General features: G+C 37.1%; 1 long non-coding RNA gene across 4 annotated transcripts in view; it reads left to right on the plus strand.

Annotated features, from left to right (window-relative positions):
• LOC121477127 overlaps window positions 1-20,750 on the plus strand; it is a 93,402-nt gene that overhangs the window by 68,510 nt on the left and 4,142 nt on the right. The window contains exon 1 of one of the 4 annotated variants that reach the window (XR_005984106.1): window positions 2,166-2,223. The exons of the other annotated variants lie outside the window; for them this stretch is intronic. This is a non-coding gene — a long non-coding RNA (uncharacterized LOC121477127). Of the gene's footprint in view, window positions 1-2,165; window positions 2,224-20,750 lie in introns of those variants that run through there. 4 annotated transcript variants of the gene reach the window in all.

Below are 20,750 nucleotides of genomic sequence, written 5' to 3' on the forward strand. Positions count from 1 at the left end.
CCCTGCACAGTCCCATGGCATTTTATTGTGAGACACCATTAATCATCTCCTGGAACCTATAGCTCAAAGCCATTATCTGTTTCCTCACTTGGGTTCCAATATCAGATAGATACATATGTACTGCTTACTTAATAGGACACATAGGCAATAGTCTTCTGCCTCCAAGGTCTTCCTGCCTTACTTGGACTAAATAATAATCATAATAGTGATATTGTAATAATGATAACAACTCACATTTATTGAACACTTAAATAGTGTGCTAAGACTGTTTTAAATGATAATTCATTTAACCCTTGTAATTGAATAGATATTCATCTAAGTTATTACCATACTGTCTTTCTGGCATCAAGAGGGGGATAAATATACAAAGAAATTATTTTAGGCTAAAGTATGATAATTCTGTTGAGCATCCTACATTAAATACAGGCAGTTTACAAAGCGTTTTCTGTTGAAATTATACATCAGTTGGTGATAACTGCCACGGGGACCTTTGTACTTTAAGGAAGCTTATCTCAGGTAGGAGAAAGGAAATCCTTTTCCAGTACTTCTTCAGAGACCGAAGGAATGCCTTTTTAAGAAGTCAGGAATAAATATGTGTTTTGCTGGTGTGATAAAAATAAGACTATACCTGGATATCTTGTGATTAAATAGGTTTACATTGCTATATAATTGTTAAAACAAAATTCATTATCTGTAGGCTACAGGTGGATGCTTATTTGCAAGTACTGAGAAAACAGAGCAGTTTTATTATTATTGTATTTTTATTTTTATTTTTTTAAAGATTTTATTTATTTATCCATGAGAGACAGAGAGAGAGAGAGAAAGAGAGAGAGAGAGAGAGAGAGAGAGAGAGAGAGAGGCAGAGACACAGGCAGAGGGAGAAGCAGGCTCCTGCATGGAGCTCCTGCCCGACGTGGGACCTGATCCCAGGTCTCCAGGATCAGGCCCTGGGCTGAAGGCGGCGCTAAACCCCTGAGCCACCTGGGCTGCCCAACAGAGCAGTTTTAAAAAAATATCAGGTATATGCATATTATGGGGTCAAGGATCCATCCTGCATTGAGATATCTGAGGCACTATTAAGCAACGTTTTAGGCAATGGTATTAAGTTAAAAACCTTCTTTCAAATGAAAGGGATGCTATAAAAATGATACCAGAATGTGGTTTGACTTTCAACATTATGCACATTGTTTCCTAAGAAAATCATACAGAAAATGTAAATTTTACATGGTCAAATAGTTACTTTCATTGTTCTTATGATTTCCATTTGTTGTGACATATTTAAAAGATTTTTCCTATTTTAAAATTGTATTACAGCTCATCACAGTTTTTTTTCCTAAAAGTTTAATAGGTTTCTTCTAGAAATTCAAATATGTGATTCATCTGGAATTTGTTATAGTGTAAGGACTGGGGTCATTATCAAGTATATATATATATATATATATATATATATATATATATATATAACAATGACAATGTATCCTAGTGTTATTTATTGAATAGTTCAGATTTGATTTAAAATGATACGTTATCATCTGAGAAATCACTTACATACTTCCTGGAATGTCCATTCTGTTTCATTGATCTCATCACATATCTCTCTGCTAGTTCCATGTTGTTTTAATCTCGATTGCTATATAATACCTTCCAATATCTTTTAATGCACCACCCTTCTCCTCTTCCTCCTTCTTGTTCTTCTCCTCCTCCCAGTGTCCTCCTACTTCCTTCTAGATTTCTCCCGATTATTCTTAATATTTTTGCATACTTATTAATTAGAAAACATTTAGAAACATTTAAAAAATCCTCTAGGATCTTAAATGAGATTGTACTAAATATACAAATTCATTTAGGGAGAACTACCTTTATTCCAATACTAAATCTTTATATCTAAGGCAAGGTTTATCTTTCTATTTATTCAAGGGTTTTTTTGTTGTTGTTGTTATTGTTGTTGTTCTTTAGTGGAGTTTTACCATTTTCTTATTTGAAGACCTATATATTCTTCCTTATCTATATGTTTTTAGAAAGAAAAACATTTTAAATATATATTAATATACAACATGTTAAATGTTTAAATGACTTATGCATGGGCATCTTGTTTTTTAGAAGTTCTGTATTTCTTAAAAAATGTTTTCCAGTTGGTTAGAAGGATTGCCAGAGGGAGAAGATACCCACGTTCCACAAAATGATTACATAAGAATGTTGTAAGTGTTCACGTTGATGGACAAGGTAAAATTTGCTAATATGTATTAGTGAATACAATATGGCAATGAAAATGATGATATAGATCCACATTTACAGAGATAAAAAGGATGACCACAGCATATTGTTGAGAGAAAAACACATTAAGGAATGCCATTTGGCATGATGTAATTAATGTAACACCATATGTACATAATTCATGTGTGTATATAGGTTTGGAGAGAGGTCTAACATGATATTTTACAAAGTATTAACAGAGATTATTTCTGAGTGGCAGGTTTTTGGATGATTTTTATCTTCTTTTGTACATTAATTTTTCAATAGCATTCACCATTTTACCGAAACAGTAATGCAGTAAACTCCAAATAGAAAACATTAGAAATTTTATAAGGATTAAAAAGAAACAAATAAGGTTAATGCTTAGCTTCTTTTTTTTCCCCTCCAAAGGCATTTTACACATTTAGTATATATATATATGGGTAGCTTTGAAAAGAGTTTAAAATTTAATTTGGTTTAGTAAAATCTATTCATCCTGCAAAATTGTTAGTAATTCTGTTTACTTAAGTTGCACCAATCATACTGATAATGACACCCACAAAAGCATCTTCACATCTGAAGGACAGGGTGACTTGCATTAGATTTCCATTGCAGTGCAATTCCATTGCTGCCCATCCTTGTGTTATTACTAATGCGCTGCTTCCCTCAAGCGCAAAATTAAATTGTCTAATACTTTATTAGTTATTTAAGAAAATTCCATGTGAAAACTTCAAAGTTGTGGATATTTCAATAAAACCTTTTTAAGTGAAAGAGATACGTTTGATGGAGAATTATTTTTTACTAAATTAAATATAGTGCACCCGACCACTAAAAGAAGGAATTAAGTTGAGCTAAGTCTCACACCATGCATTTAACATATTTGTAGTTTATAATAGTTTTGTGAATTGATAGGAGAGTTAGTTATAAAATTGCTAAAGCTCCTTACCAACATCGTGTTCGTCAGTAGCCCCATTGCCCCCAGAACACCACTTATTACATTCCTGCTTTGTGCCAAACGTGAGCTTTCTGTGCGTGGTGTCATCACTGACTACTTGTGAAGTGGGTGTCTGCTATTAAACCATGATAGAGATGGGGATTGTGAGGCTCAGGGATGCTAAGGATGCCATCAGAGTCATACCAGTAAGGAGAAGCTGGGATTTGACCACGGTCCAACTGTCTCCAAAGTTCAAAGTCCAAAGCACTATGATCCCGTTTGCAGTGTCCTGGGATTTCATTCCCAAGGTGCCTATTCTTTTTTTCCCTTTTGCTTTGCCTCTCTTCTTGTATTATGAACTTTCCTGTTCAAATTATCTCCGAAAGTGGGGGGGACTGAAAATCCACCTATGCTGGAATCAAACCTTTAAAAAGTAGATATTCCATAGTTTTAAGCATTTGATTCATCAAAGTTGAAAGTGGAGTTTGGAGGTTGTCAAATCACTTCTTATTATAGGGCAAGTAGTCAAGACCAAGACCAGTGAAGCAAATTTGTTCAAATTCACACAGTTTGTTTCACTGACAAAAATTTATCCAGTATTTCTTTTGTGCCAGGCATGGTTTTATGTGCTTTGTAAGTATTAATTTAATCAGATGATAACTCTATGAGGGATATGCCCTTATTATCATCCTTATTTAACAGATGAAGAAACTGTCAACAGGGCCACTGTCACCTCACTAGCAAGTGGTGGAGTCAGGATTAGAATGTGCACACTGGTGAAGCTCTTGTCCTTATCACTCTGACATGTTGCCTGAAACAAAGATCCAGGCCTCTCGGTTTTCATCCATTTTTCTCTCTACCACATTGGCCAATTACTTCAATTTGTGAATAAGAAGAAAGTTCCCTGGAATCTGGCATAGAAAAATTGTTTCTTTTTTTTCCCAAGGACTATATGTTTATTTATTTTTTCACCTATTCTCCCCTCCCGCAGCCATGAGTTTGTTCTTTCTACTTAATAGTCTGTTTCTTTGTGTCTTTTTATTTTAAAATTATTTTATAAGTTTTATTATTATTTATAATTTAATTTAAAAACTCTTAGTTTTATACATTTTAGAAAAATGAACTTGATGAATACTGTTAAATATAACTACAGTCTAGATGAGGGGCTGTGTATATTTTTAAAACAATATTCTGAAGCTGTGTTTATTGTTATATGGGACTTTCTTATTGATGATGGCTTTTTCACCCTATACCTGCTGATCTTCCATAATGCTAATATACACCCAATGTTGACACTTGCTAGACTGTCTTTGCAAGCATAAATATTAGACATACTGAAATTTGATTTTGGCTCATCTTTTACTTTGAATAAAGAGATCTAAAAATCAATCTTTACAGCTGCCTTTCATTTTCTATGAATAGAGGTCAAATATATCAGGGCAAGGGTAGTATTAAAAGTAATCTATGATGTCAAGGTAAATGTATTAGGTAAGCAGTTTTTAGGATTTTGAGTTTAATAGGATATACAAACCTCGTATATTTTGTTTATTTTTCATAATCTCTTGTACAGACCTATATGAAATTAACATTAGTTCCTCCAAGGGTAATTTCATGTCTCTTGTAAATGGAGGCATTAAGGAAAAACATCTTGTGGTTCTGAGATCTGAGTTCAAGTTTAATACTTATTAACTGCACAACTTTGGGTAAATTCCTTTTTTCTATAAGCTTTAGTTTCCTCATCTGTAAAGTGGAATCTTCTTCTTCTTCTTCTTCTTCTTCTTCTTCTTCTTCTTTTTTGAGAGAGAGAGAGAGAGAGAGAAAACAAGCTGTGGGGGGAGGGGCAGAGGGAGAGGGAAAGAAAATCTTAAGCAGGCTCCATCCCCAGCACAGAGCAAATGCAGGCGACTGAGCCACCTAGGTGCCCCATGAATCTTATTTTTAATTCATGGAGTTGTGAAAATTGAATAAGATAGTACATTTAGTCTATTTTGTTCATAGAAAATGCAATTTATTTTCAGAGTATCAACAAAAGCTGACAATTCTACTACCTGATTTTTGCATGGGATGGTGAGACAGAGTGTGGCAGTGGGTCATATCCTCCATTAGGATTTACTCTTTTGGATTCTAATCTGGGTTCTGTTACTCCAGTCACTGTGCCAGCTAGGATGAAAATACCCAGAACTCAGATTTTTGTTCAATCAAAGGGTTGGAGTAGGAGAACTTTTAGGTTCTTACTGGGTCAGCAGCTCAGTGTTCATGTTCTATACCACATGTGGTCTAGTTATCAGAGCACATGGTGGGGTTACAAGGCTAGGAGTGAAAATTTGACACTGTTTCGGTATAAGGTTGAAAAATCATACACCTTTATAAGCTCAGTTTTCTCCTTTTAAAAATGAGAATTGGCATACTATGCAAAGACTCTTACTCAAACCCAGAAGTTTGCAATCTGTTATTAAAACAAGAGGATAATTTTATAAATAAAGCTATGGTGGACCCCAATATAAAATAAATGTATCAAATATACAAAATATGTAAAGTGCTGTTTCTTTCCTAAAAATAAAGACCTAGCAATTGAACTGTCTTCTTGAAATTCACCCTTCCTTATACCTTATTACCTACTTGCTTAAGGCTGAATACCTATGAATGATCTCGGACCCTCATTCATACATGATCTGATATACAATGAGCACCAAGATAATTTTTACTTCCTAAATAATTCTTGATTCCTTTTTTCCACGCCCACCTCCACTGCTACTCTGCTCCATCAACCCTCTTACTTGGACTATTATGATAATCATCAAGTTGGTCTTCCTACGGGTCCTTATATGGCTGCCAAGTGATCTTTGTGACCCGCAAGCTTGAATGCACCTATTTTTCCTCCCACACACCTGCCACAGTATTCCTAACGCACTCTGATAAAACACAAGGGCTCTGATTAAAAAAAAAAGAAAAAGGAAAAAGACTTGGAGTCACAGTCATCTGCATACATTCTACTTCATTTTCACAGAGACTTCAGGTGGGAAGGAACATCAGAAGTCCACCCCCAGGACAAATTTCTGCCATTGAAGCAGTCCAATTTAAGCATTTTTTTTCTTCAGATAAACTGGAGTTTTGTCAGCATTCCCCTTATTCTTTTGAAACTGCAGTCCAAATTTACGGGAGCTTTTTGTTGTCAGCCATATATTAACTTGTGTCATAGTGTGTGATTGTAGTCCATTGAACTCATGTAATTATTTTGCCTTTACAGTAGCTTTACAAAAATACATTTAATATCTGCCAGGGAAAATTCCCATGCAGTTTTCTTTCTAAAAGTGTTCTTGGTTAGATGGGCACATCATTCTTCCAGATGAACTTTAGATTCATTTTGCAAAAAAACCCTCTTGGAGTTTTCAATTGAAAAATCTTGACTGTAGATTAAGAAAGAATTGACATTTATGCAGTATTAAATCATCTCTATAACTTGCTATAGTTAATATAGTTCTTTATTTGCTCAAAAACATTTTGTATTTTTCTGCATATTGATCTATATACTTTGTCCTTAATTTATTCTTTGATATTTTGTATATTCTGATGCAACCATGAGTTATATTTCTAGTTGAATATTGCTGATATCTAGGAAATATCCTGTTTTTAGTGTATTCCTTTATCTGATTGTTTGTAGAACACTATTATTAGTTCAAGTACACATGGGTCCTTGATTTTATATCAAAGGCTTGTTGATTAAAACATTTTTCCTTCTTTTTCAGGATCAATCATTACTGTTGTGCAATGAAATAAATTTTATTTTTCAGAGTTTCTTCACTCTTAGTTTATTTTCCCAGTCAGTATCTATGCCTGTTTGATCATAACAAGTTTTTCCCTGAACTTTCTGAATGTAGGACTTAACATTTAGCGCTCTTAATTTTCTTTTTTTTTGAGTCTAGTGTACTCAGAGGATATATTTGATGCCTCTTTCATAGAGCAAAAATGTCAAATTCCATGACTGTTACTATAACAGTGAATTTGATCTTTTCCTCTTGATGTTTATCAGACTCCCAATGGATGTGACTTATACAACATATCTAAGCTTCTAAAAGTTTTTGTTGGATATTCCTTGAATATCCCTTTTCCTTCACCATAAAGGTACTTGTTCTCACACAAAATGAGCTGAACTTTATCATTTGTATATATCTAGCTAAATCATTTCTTTTTTAAAATTATTATTATTGTTATTGTTATTGTTAGGGAGAGAAAGATAGAGCAGGAGTGGGGAATGAAGGGCATAGGGAGAGGGAGAGAGAGTCTCAAGCAGATTCCGTGTCTACAGGGTTCGATCTCATGACCTTGAGATCATGACCTGAGCTGAAATTGAGAGTCAAATGCTTAACTGAGTGAACCACCCACGCACCCCTAAATCATTTCTATAAATAGTATAATCTCGGTTATTCATCATTGTCAGGAAATGAGCTACTTGGGTAAGTAAATTTTCTGAGGACATTATCTTCTCAAGGGTTAGAACTTTACATTTATTTTAGATTGACATCTTTCTAAGATATATGCAATACTATATATGATATTTATTTTCCAACCATTGTGGCTAACTTCTTTAAAAACACTGCGTTGGAGAAATGTAACCATTAAATGTAAAAGAAAATGATAGAGAACTGATATGGGAAGTAAATATATTGAGGCTCATACAACTTTTGCACTAGAAATGTGTTTTTAAACAGTGAGTGAATATACTCATTAAACTAGTAGAGAGTAATTAAATTAAAAGAATATTGATGGGATCCCTGGGTGGCGCAGCGGTTTAGCGCCTGCCTTTGGCCCAGGGCGCGATCCTGGAGACCCGGGATCGAGTCCCACGTCAGGCTCCCAGTGCATGGAGCCTGCTTCTCCCTCTGCCTGTGTCTCTCTGTGCATGGAGCCTGCTTCTCCCTCTGCCTGTGTCTCTGCCTCTCTCTCTCTCTCTCTCTCTCTCTCTGTGTGACTATCATAAATAAATAAAAAAAATTAAAAAAAAATAAAAAATAAAAGAATATTGATGTTTTAGAAAATGTTAAGTAACAAGGGTAATTTGTAGAATTTTTATTTACTATCCTTTTGTTACTGGGGTATCTTCTTTCATTCAAAGAGAAGGTTAAATAATAATTTAGTTTTATTTTGTTGCAGCTAATATGCATTCCAGGTGGTGGCACTTATTTTTGTAGCTAATTGTTATGGTTTGAATTGTGACTATCTCCTCCACCCCCCACTTCCAACCTCATCCTAGCAAATTCATGTTGAAATCCTAAGCGTCAGTATCTCAGAAAGGATCTTTACAGGTGATAAAACTAAAATGAGGTCATTAGAGTAGGCTCTAACCCAATATGACTGGAGTCCTTATAAAAGGTAAAAATGTGGAGACACACACACACACATACACACACAGAGATTAGGGTGACACATCTACAAGCCAAGGACACTGATGATTGCCAACAAACCACCAGAAGAGGAGAGAGGCACATGGAAAAGAAATCTTCACAGTCCTCAGAAGGAACCTACAGCCTGATCTTGGACTTATAGTTTCTGGAACTTTGAAACAATAAATTTCTGTTGTTTAAGCCACTCAGTTTGTGGCACTTTGCTAGGCAGCCCTAGTGAATTATCATACAATCTTCTACCAACATTTAATGCTTTGTTGATTTCTACTAATTTTGAAGAGAATTGCTAATTTCTGCTTTGAAGGTCCCCTTTTCCATAACTCACCATGATTTCAGAGACTTAGAACAGGTTGGCTTTTGAGGATGGAAGAGGTCAGAATATTTGTAGGTATGTCTCTGTCTACACCTCAAAAACCTGGGACCATCCATCCATCTATCCAGGATTTATTGGGTGGTTACCATGTGCCAGGCTCTGTGCTGGCTCAGGGGATACAATAGGTGAAGTCGACTTTGACTTTGCCATTGTGAAACTTGCATTCCAATAGTTATATACAGTGTTCACGAAATTTTCCCAGATTATGTTAGTGTAGTTTATGAAAACTGCAAAAAGGACATAATAGTATCTGCATCTTTCCTTCCTGATATAGCTACTAGACTGCAATCACAGTGCGCTTTTCTCATTATATTTTATTTTTCTTAAGATGTTGGCTTGCAAAATCTTTTATTTACTATTCTATCATTGACTCTTCCATCATAGTTTAACCACTCCTGAAAGAAAATGATGTTGATTCCAGAGAAAGGACTATCTAGATAAACTCTCATATAATAGGGATCTCTCCATCCATTCAGCAAGCAGATATATTTTAACCTTTTCCGACTGATGGCAGCTATGGTGAAAATGGCCACGTGAGTGGACACATGGAACACAACCACAGCCGAGTACTGAGCCTAGCAGTGGTGCTTAAACATATTTTCTGGAAAAAGAACACCCTACCTTTAGTCTGCCTTTAGGTCATTTGTTTCTTTCTCATAAAAAGATGGAGTGAAGCATATGCAGTTGCAGGACCTCTTGGGCAGCTGCCTTTCTACAGATTTAATTAGTGAACCAGAGGTGACTTCTGTCTCTCCCAGGTGTTTTCTTGCCCTCCAAGTCACCTCCTTCACTGCTCTCATCACTGTGCTCTGCCTCACCAGTGATAAACAAAGCATCAGGCATTCCTGCCAAGGGCACTCATCAGAGTTTCCCCACCCTCTCCTCTTCCTCTTCGCTTTGAACAAGGTATGCTTGTGGAGAGCAAGGGGAGAGGTCTTCCCTCCCTGCTGAACTGGCTCGATCAGTATTTCCTGGATTTGCCTGGTGATAGATACTGAGTCAAAATCTGCAGGAGGAGTCCTGGGAACTTTTTAATACATACATCAGGTGATTTCTATAATCAGGCACATTTGGAAAGCTTCATAGTATGGCATTTTGAGGTAAGCCAGTACCTCAGTTGACTTATCTTGCTCCATACAGGCTTAAATTTTCTAAACATTAAAAACAAAACAGACTAAAAACAGAGAGAGTCATAGTGTGACATAGGAGAGAATTGAGGGATTCTGAGTTTTAGTTTTTGTTTGCTAGAAGTCCAGGACAAATTCTATAGATTTTGGGGAATCTTCTTTGTAAGATGAAGAGGTTGAGACAGATTCATTCATTTGTTCATTTATTAATTTATTTATCAAATATGGGCCAAGATCCTACTATCGTAAGTATTGTCCAGTTCCTGGGAAAACAGTGGAGAATGAGTCACTCATTGACTGGCTCTATAGCTGTGGCCAATTTCTCAGTGCACCACGTGTCTATTCAATATTATTACCCTCTGACATCCAGTACGTGGTGGAAGAGTGTTATTAACACCAAATTTTTATTATAGTGCCCTTTCTTCCTCCCAAAGGAACCTTGGAATTCCAGTCATGCTCTGGTTGTTAAATAAAATTCTGTAATTTATTCTCTTGAAAGGAATGTCTTCCTCACAGAGGTATGATCCACGTTATCCTAAATACCTCGGGGGAATTATCCTAACTCCAAGCAGTTTCTAAATGGCTTTTGGAACAGAATGAGTTGTGGACTTAATATTAGATAATTCCACTGTGAAGCCAAGATGGAAAGTTTACTGATGCTTATTCCAAAATCAGATCATAAGGTGGGGTTTACAAATACCATAGTTGAGGGTCCTACATTTTTCAGGTGAGGCACCAAAGCATCCACAAAGGAATGAGTACCTGGTCTTAGTCTGGTAGGCTAGGACAGGCGCTAAATTTATTTATCTCATTCACTTCAGTATTTTCTTCTCATTCAGCATGACTTCCTCCATTGAATCCCATCAAAAGTTTGGACCATTTTGCCTTCGAGATTAAGCTTATACCAAGATCACATGGAGGGGTTCTCCATGTCTGACCTTTCCTTGATGTCTCCTAAGGTTGTAATGCAGATTTTTTTTTAGATATTGGTTAATGTTAGAAAATCCTAGTAGTTCAGGACTCTAGATTCTCAACAATTAACTTCTTTGAGGACTGAAAAGTCCTTGAGATGAGAAAGCAACATTTTCCCCTGTAGCTTTCCTAAACAGTCTTTGGATCTGGATTTATTGCTATTTTGTGGGAAACTTTAAATTCATAACTCGACTGAGTTATGAAGAGCAGTGGTTTTAGGTGTCTCACTCCCACAGAGCATCGTCTTTAAGGTCAAGAGGGTAATTTAAAATTGGAATGGAGATCTGTTAGAAGGGGTCAGAATCAATTTTGAGGGCTAATTGTCCTTTGTTGGAGTGCCAGCTTATCTTTAGGCCCTTTAGCCATATGCTGTTGTCTTATTTGCTAAGGACTAAGAAAAGAAAATCTTGAAAATTATAAAATGTTGCAAATGAATAAAAGTAGGAAAATAACCCCATTTCCTATTGCCCTAACAAAGGACAAATCCACTGTCTGAAATAAGGTAGAAAAAATGTTGCCAAAAGCTGATAGACTTGACCGAGAACTCCTGGATGTGAGATCCTGAATCAGAGCCCTGGGAGGCTCTGGGGCTCCAGGCTGGGACAGAAAGCAAGCATACCACTGCCCTGCAATCTTTCTGTGCTGCAGCTGCCATCAGACCTACCACATCTGGAGAGAAAAAGCATCCTTCTGATATATGTCACTTTTGGAAGTCAACCTCTCTGATTTTGTCACCTATGAAAAGGAGGTAATAGCACATACAGCAGAGCATGGCTGTGAGTATTGAATGGAAAACTGAGAGTGGTCTTGTGCAAGCCTGGCACAGAGTAGGTGGTTAAATAATATTTCCTGGATCTACGGCCATGCACAATAGAACCTGTAAGGGCATATTTCTTAAACATAGAATATAAGGTCTGAATTTACAGGTTATTTAGACTTAAGATGTGTCTTGTTAGGACCAAAGAAATATTGTTGAAAATATGTTGGGTCCATCTCTGACGATACAGGAGTATATCACCCGAGCCTTGGCAGGCTTGGATTAGAGGTACTCAGAGGCTAGCCCATGGAATGATTTGAGGTTCCCACCTGTAGAAATGAAAATGCATAAATGTCGTAACTCTTCCTGTGTGCTACTGGGCAGGCAACTCCTGTTCCATACCTCACTCTGCCACCCGCTATCTGATGTGTTGTCACCTCCTCAATTATCTAATCCTTTGCTTTGATTCATTCCCTTACAGCATGTTTGTCCTCTTGTAAAAGCTACCTGTCGGCCACAGGGTTGGTTATAGACCTCATATCAGATTTCGAGGACTGCGAGATTTGATTCCTCCCTTCTCCTCAGTATTTTATGATGATTTGACATTGGTGAAAAAACAGGCAGCCGTCGTTTTATTACAGATGTTACTGTGCTGCAATCGCTCTCTGAGGTTAACACAGCAAACAATTGTCCTTTTGTCTTAGCAGTGCTTCCATCTTTGATAGATGTTTTTGGTGCCTGAGATCACAAAAAAAATTAGGAAAAATTGCAAAAGAGTGGCTAAGAGGGCTAGTTATTGTTTTTAATCCTTTTCCTGGTCTCTTGACCATGTTGTATCTGCATATCATGCATCTCCGTGGTAAATCTCTGGAAGTAAATAACTGGACGTGAAAGCAAGAAGTTGGAGTGAATTATTTTGTTCTGGTAGCTATCAAATTAAGAATTTCCTACTTTTATGGTTCTTGCTAATTGATGCTTTTATCCTATTCATAGATGCTCTCATCCCTTCATCTATTATAGCAATAGTCAATGTTTATATTTTAGTCAGATGTGGTCTGAATTTTAATTTGTCTATATTCTTTATGCGTTCTTATTACATACACATCGAGGAGAATATTTCTGTCAATGGAGATGGGAAATATTATTTACTGAATACCTACTATTTGTCAGGTGCTTTATATAAATTCTTTCAATTAATCTTTATGGCACCTTTCTAGTTATTGTCTTTATTCCACAGCCGATGCAACAGTGGCTCCCAGAAGGGGTGGACTAGATGTCGAAGTCAGCTCTGTCCAAGGATAGCCTGTGGTCTTTGCAACATATCATGTGACTCTCTGATTCCAAGTCAGGTGTGGGCTCAAGTCAAATGTGCATGGAAGGAAGCTGCCCTTGAATGGTTTCCAGTGCTTTCTGTAAAAGTGATTTTGGAAAAAGTCTATTTTCTCACTTTTGCATATTGAATATTGGAGAATGTGTCACCAAGAAGGTAATCTCTAGATTATATATATGTATTTTAAGGAAACTTTATGCTCCAGAGTGAGACATTGGTCTATAGAGTGATTGGTACACAGAAAGTGAGGGGATTCCTAGTATTTGTAGAGATTGGAAGGGATGTTGACATGGATTGGCTGTGATTGGCCTGCAAAGGAGAGAGCAAGAGCTGAGGATGTCTTCTTAGGTCCCTTACACATTTTCCCAGGAAAGCACTTGGCTGGCCCTGTCTTAGAAAACAGGGGATCAACAGGCACCTTATGCTGTGGCAAGATCAACCAATAAAAAGAAATTGGCTAAGGATTATTATCGACCTGAGTTCAAAGTATAGCTCTTCATTGTGATAGCTGTCTAATCTTGGGAATGTTCTCTGCCCTCTCTGAATCTGTTTCATTATCCAAAAAATGGGTTGAGAATACTTTGTAGGACTATTATGAGACTTGATTGAAATATCACAGCTTCAAAATACACAAAGCCCATAGTAAGTGCTCTATCAGTGTTAGCCTTCTTCCTTCATCTCATATCAGCCTCATTTTAGTCTGGAACAATAAAAAAATAATTTCATGATGCTTTTGAAACTATTAGAGCAGTCCTGTTGCTATTCATATACGATGAGTTTTTAAAAATGCTTTAATCCATAGACAACGTTATATATTGATTATATATCAATTAAAAAAGAAGAAATGCTGTAATCCACATTAAGTTCAAGATTTACCTGTACAGGGTCCTTCATTTATTACTATGTCTGTTTATTTATTTTATTACTCCTGATTATCTTTTGTTCAGTTAACCATTCAAACAAGCTCTTAATGCTGCCATTATATAGCTAGCCATGATGTAATGGAGAAGAAAGGACACACAAGATGCTTTTCTGTCCTCAAGGAAAAATTGAATACATGAAAAAACTTAAGAACAAGTAACTGTTAAATGGTAATATTTATTGTAACTATAAAAGAAGTTCAGAGAAGTTTCAGAGTCAAGGATATGAGCTGGGCTTGAGAGAGGGGAAAAATTTGGACAGGGAAGAGAAGATGAAGGTATTTATGAGGGATGGATATGGGGACAGTCTTAGACTGATCCATGATTGGAGGTAAGAATGAGCATTGAGTGTAGGAGGACACTGAAGAAATTTTCTTCCCTGGGATGTTGGGGTAGGGGTGTAGGGCCATGGAGAATGGATGTTAAGTTGGATCTCTGCGGAGGAATGGATTCAGCACTTTTAGAGTCCCATCATTATAACTTCTCTCTTCTTGCCTCTTAACTATGGAAGAGCTGAGGCATCTGTGGACTGATCTGGATCCAGACAAATCTTGAACAAATTACTTATTTTCTGTTTCTCAATTCCCTGTAAAATTGGTATAAGTGTATCTATCTCATCAGATTTCTCTGAGGTTTAAATAAGTTAATGCATACTGAGTACTTAGAACCTTTCATAAGAAACATTAATATACACTAGATATTATTTTTTAAACAAAAGAGAGATTAATAGATGTGTGTGAATATGTATATGTATGTATTTATTTATTTTTAAAGATTTTATTTTTTGAGAAACAATGAGAGAAAGCAAAAGCAGCAGGGAGAGAAGGAGGGAGGAGCAGACTCCACACTGAGCAGGTAGCCTTACTCCAGGCTCGATCCCAGGACTCTGGGACCTGAGCCAAAGGCAGATACTTAACTGACTGAGCTACCCGGGTGCTCCACTCTGAGCTTTCTGTGGTGGCACCGAATAACACGGGACTGTTAATTTTGGTAATATTTCTACAACTTAGTCTCTGGAATTCAAAGTGTATCCTGAAATGAAACACAACGTTCTATGGGGATAGGAAAAGAATTATATTTTGATTTTAAATTTGGATTTTTGGATTCTTTTTTTAAATTTTTGAAAAAAATTTTTTGATTTTTGGATTCTTGAGCAAAGGAAAAATACCCTAGTAACAGAGAAAATCTTATACACGAGAAAGTCTCATTTACAGAATAAAACAATTGTCCCCTACAGGACTGAACTCACAGCCTTGTCTTTATGGGAACTATGCTTTACTTCACTGGTCCCCAAACCTTTTGCATCATGCACTCTAATCAATAAAATTTTTATTTATGCTTGTACCCCCACACACTTATACACACACTTATTTATTAGATTTTTGTAGTAGTGTGCTATCTCCCTTCATCCTAATTGGAACATCTTGTATAACTCCTTGGCGTGTGTTCTTTGTTTTACATATGACCTCTCTGACTAACATACCTGATTAATCTAGATGAAGCATGCTTTTAACTTTTTTGTGTCTTCCCTTTAAGAATATTTTGTAGCCTATTGACAGTTGTTCTATAAGTAGATGGTGTAAGCTGTTCCACAGGCAGTCTGATATAATGGTTCTGACTTTTTTTTTTGTTTTATTTATTTATTCATGAGAGAGAGAGAGAGAGAGAGAGAGAGAGAGAGAGAGAGAGGCAGAGACACAGACAGAAGGAGAAGCAGGCTCCATGCAGGGAGCCAGACATGGGACTCGATCCTCGGTCTCCAGGATCACGCCCTGGGCTGAAGGCGGCGCTAAACTGCTGAGCCACCAGGCCTGCCCCTGGTTCTGACTTTTGGAGGGAGGTCTGGACTGGAGACTGATGGGGAATGGTGATGGGGTGGTGATGGCCATGAGAATGATGACTCACCCCAAAGGAAAGTATATACAGTGAATAAAGAACTTTTAGGAACTCAACCTTTAGAGGTAGGCAAAGAAGCAGAGTCCACAAAAAAAGCCTGAGAGATAGGAGAAGGTGTACAAGTAAATTTGAATGTATATCAAAGTCAAGGAAATAAAGAACTTTTTAAAATGAGGGCACACACAAAAGTCTTCAATGTAAGAGTGGTCCAGTGAGATAAGGATGCAAAAGGATAGTTTGATTTGACATCTTGGAGGTCACTTATCTTTTAAGTGGTGAAAAGCATCTCAGTGGAGTGGTAGGCTGAGAAGGAAGAGGAAAGGCAAAAACACAGACTAGTATTTCAAGGAATTGGTGAGAGATGAGATGGGAGAGAGGGGAAGAGGGTCAGGTAGTCAGGAGAAGATCCTCCCTCCCTCTGTGTCTAGTTAGCTAGCTGGCTCTATCTATCCATCTGTCTATCTACCTGTCATCTATCTATAATCTAGCCGTCTGTCTACCCATCTGAAAGAAAGGGTGACTCTGCCTGTTTACTTCATTATTTGCTCTGTCTGGATGGCCTTTTCTTTCCTGGTAAGATTTGGCAGGGTTCAGTCCTCATGTCTTCTTAGAAGGTGTTAATAACAACTTCAACTGAGTACCCACTACAGTGTGACTACGTACGTGCAGATTTGTTATAACGCTTACCACTCTGCTAACTAGTTATTTTTGTGCCTGTCTTTCTGGATAGATTTGTGCTATTTAAATGAAGACACCATATTTCTTCATCTCTAAATTCCCAGTCCCTACCATAGTGCCCAGCATGTACTAATTGTTCAGACGTGCTCCTTGAATGTGCGAATGAACTAAAAAGGCAAACAGGCAGGCAGGGAATCCTGTGGGAAGGTCTTGTGGGATGGTTAGTCTGGCAGCAGCATTGCAGAGGTATAGGGGGGTGGTCCATGTGAAGCTGGGGCAGTGAAGCCCACTCAAGGGGCTGAGATGACCTAGTTAGAAGGGCTTACTGCCCTAAAGCAGGGAAAAAGAAGGAGCCCTCTTAAGAAATGATTCAAAGGGAGACATACCAAAGTTTGGAAAAAAAAAGAATAAAGAATTAAAGATAATAACAGACGACTCATCTTTGAAACAGGAAGAATAATGAGGAAAGCAAAATCTGAATCATGGTGGTTGGAGGAAGGGAAAGGGCACAGTAATGGGAAATGAGTTTGGGTTTTGGTTTGTTGGGTGGTCTCCTGAGAAGTCTTTTATTTTTGTCTCTGTGTCTTGTTCTTGGATCTTTCCCAGAAGCATGCAGTCTCCTTTTTTTTTTTTTGTATTTGTGTCAAGCAGCCACCTCTTCTTTAGTCACTTCCTTCTGAAAGAAAAAACAAACAAACAAACAAACAACAACTACATTTCTTCCATAAAGACTTTCAGCAGTGATCCTCCACTTACATCACAAACATGTCAGAACAAAGTGAAACTTCCAGCTACGGAGATTCAACAAGCATGGTACAACGTGACCAAAATTGGAACATCTGCCTTTGGAATACTTAGTGTTTTCAGAGAAGCTATCATCTGTTGGTCAGATATGATAAATTACATGGAATATCAAATGTATCCATCTTCATTTATATATTTATTTTTAAACAAATGTCCACGTCTGGGTCGTCACCATCCCTCAGTGGTAGAAAGCGAATTCTTCTTTCTAGGTTTAGATTAACTTCACTTTTTAAAAATCAGCACTTGCATTTATAGAAATATTTTGATAAGGTTTAAAAACTACTCTCTGAGGCCTCTGTTAATTTTAAAAATAAAAAATATGGAAAGAAAGGTATTCTGAGGAAGGCAAGGGCTCATTATTTGGAAGGAAGGGTGAACGATTGTTCAGCGTTCCTCGCCATCCATTTCCTGAACCAATCCTCTGTCTGAAGGCCACCTTCACTTCTTTTTTCTCTTTCCTTGCTACGCCAATAAAATCAGTCATCCCCTCAGCAATAAGCATGTAAAATGACTTCTTTTGTAGAACAAACCCTTTGTGTGTAAATAATTTGTTAGCCCCCTCCTCCCTCCAAGCATTGTGTTGGAAAAAATATCCAACATAAATTGATTGTATAGATAGCCTGATTGTAAAGCAAGATTAATATGAAAACACAAGGAGTCTGCAATAAAACCTACTAACTTAAATCATTCACATTTGTGTACAAGCATTCATATTTAGCAACAGTCCCAAGGCTGAGATTAAAGCTGTTTGGTAGGTTACTTCAAGGCCTTTTTATTGCTAAATCTTATTATGTCTCTAAAATGTAGAAATTAATCACCTGTCATCAAAGCTGCAGTGGATTATTGACTTCTAAATGTCTCTACAAATTGATTCATGACAGAATGAAACAGGAGACTGAACTAGCATTGAAATTCTTTTGCATGTGATAAAAAAGGTCTATTAAAAGCATTTCAACAAATGCTGCCTATTAGGTAATCATCACAAAGTACTTTCCTATCAAAATGAGGTGCTTCTGGAATAGTTTTGATGAGATACATTTTTTTCTTGCCTACATTGATATGGCAACATGAAATTATTCTGAAACCCCAGGAAGCTGATTTGGAAATCCATTTAATTTTTATATTACAGAATGCACAACTTATTTCTTAGTATTAACACAATATAAAGATGGTTAGGAAAAACCCACTCTGTGTGTGGGTGTATGTGTGTGTGTTTGTGTATGTGCACGTGTGTCAAACAGGCCCTGAAGATTATTCAGTTTAGGAATTTTGGGGAACATTTACAATCTGAAATAATGGGATTGCAATAATATTTGGCTTAAGGATCCCTTCCATTATCTCATTAAATTCTTTTGACTATGTTCTGCTTTCTCTTATCCGTTAGTTTAAGTCAGTGGTTCTTGAAGCAAGTCAGCTTTGCTCTCCATGGGACATTAGGCAATGTTTGGAGACATTTTTGTTTGTCACAACTGGAGTGTTTTTGTGGGGAGGGTGCTCCTGGCTTCAGTGGATAGAAGCCAAGGATGCTGTTAAATGTTCTACGATGCACAGAACATTCCCCACAACACTTATCCAGCCATAAATGTAAATTGTGCCAAAGTTGAGAAACTTTGGTTAAAAATAAGATTTCAGGGTACCTGGGTGACTCAGTCGGTTAACTTTCTGACTATTGATTATGGCTCAGATCCTGATCTCAGGGTTATGAGATCAAGCCCTGCGTTGCCTCTGCACTCAGTGCGGAGTCTGCTTGAGATTCTCTTCCTCTGCCCCTGCCCACTGTGCATGTGCACGGACTCTCTCTTTCTCTCTTCCTCTAAAATAAATAAATAAATCTTAAAAAACATAAAATAAGGAGATTTCCAGAAAATATTCCTTGAATAGGGGCTAGGAGAAGTTTTAAGTAGAATCCAGAACATTTCTCTTTGGTCAAATTTGCCTCCTGACTGTTGTCCACTAGTTTTTCCTTCTTGGTAAATATTTAATTGCCAGAGATGATTTCCTTCCTTTTCAGAATTTTCTCACGGGCAGTTTATTCCAACAGTCCATTCCTTGCCATGTCCACGCTCTACCCGTATCAGTCTTCCCTCCAACTCCATTCAGTTCTTTATCTTCTTAGCTCTGTAGAGACTCTTAATGGTCAAAAGAAGGAGCAGTCATTGAGCTAATCACTGACCAAAATATATTTTGGCTTTCAATTAACATTCAAGGGTAGGGATCACTATTTTTGATTACTATTACTATTTTTTTTTTTACTATTACTATTTTTTATTAAGAGGAGAAAGAACGTTACAAGTAGAAGATTATATTTTGGGTTTCTGTCTCATAAGATTATTTTCTCAACCCAATTACTCAAAAATAATTTTAAAACTTTTCACTTAACTAAATAACCAGTGTTACTATTTGATCATGTTGCTTTGGATAACATGCAAGTTTAAAAAATAGTGCCTCCATCAGACTATGAGTCCCACAAAGCCACAACAACCTTTTATCATCTTCATATCTCAGTGCTTACATCACTCAATAAGTGAGCACATTTTATTTTAATCTTTAATATTCAAGTATACCTTAAACATGAGCACATAGTCTTATGTAGATACAACATCATACACATGTCCTATATGCAGTGGATATTAACAAATTTGTTCCTACTCACCTTATGCTGTGTGTGGATCCAGGAATATATCCTCACTTTGGTCTTCTTTAAAGCTATTTCCTTTGCTTGAGAGGCATTCTGTTTTTGCCCGCTCACTTGCCTATTGCTTGGTTCTCTCTGACATCAGATCCTCAAGACCCCCTTTACAGGATTGGAGCCTTTTTTCTGAGCTCTTGTCCTAATAAGGATGCATTATTACACCTGCCTATTTACTCATTGAGGTTTTACTCTAGACAATCCGCTCCTGAAAGAGAGGTGTTGTATCTTAATTACCATAGATGCCCCTGAACTTGGCATAGAACATGAAACTGGCATCTAATAGTCACCCACCAAATGCATGTGAAATGAAGAGAGGATAAGCGGAACGCATAATTTGGATTATATTTAAAAACCTCTTGCATCAGTAGAAGTAGCACAATTGACATGTGTGAAACCTGCAGAGAGACACACAGGGATGTGCTACTACCAAGCCGTGCCACAGGGTCCCCAGACCGGGGCGCCCAGGCAGGGGCAGCTGCTTGCATCCTGGATACTGTCTTTTCTTCTAGCCTGGAAAGAATGGAGAGGAGAAGGCTCCCAAAGTCACACACAACTACTCGCTCTCTCCTGACTTCAGCTTCATATTTTTGGAAGAGGGGATTGCATTTCTTCTTTAGGATATCAGGAAATAAA

Source organism: Vulpes lagopus, chromosome 16, assembly GCF_018345385.1.
Source record: "Vulpes lagopus strain Blue_001 chromosome 16, ASM1834538v1, whole genome shotgun sequence".
In the NCBI taxonomy this organism is placed as follows: Eukaryota; Metazoa; Chordata; class Mammalia; order Carnivora; family Canidae; genus Vulpes; species Vulpes lagopus.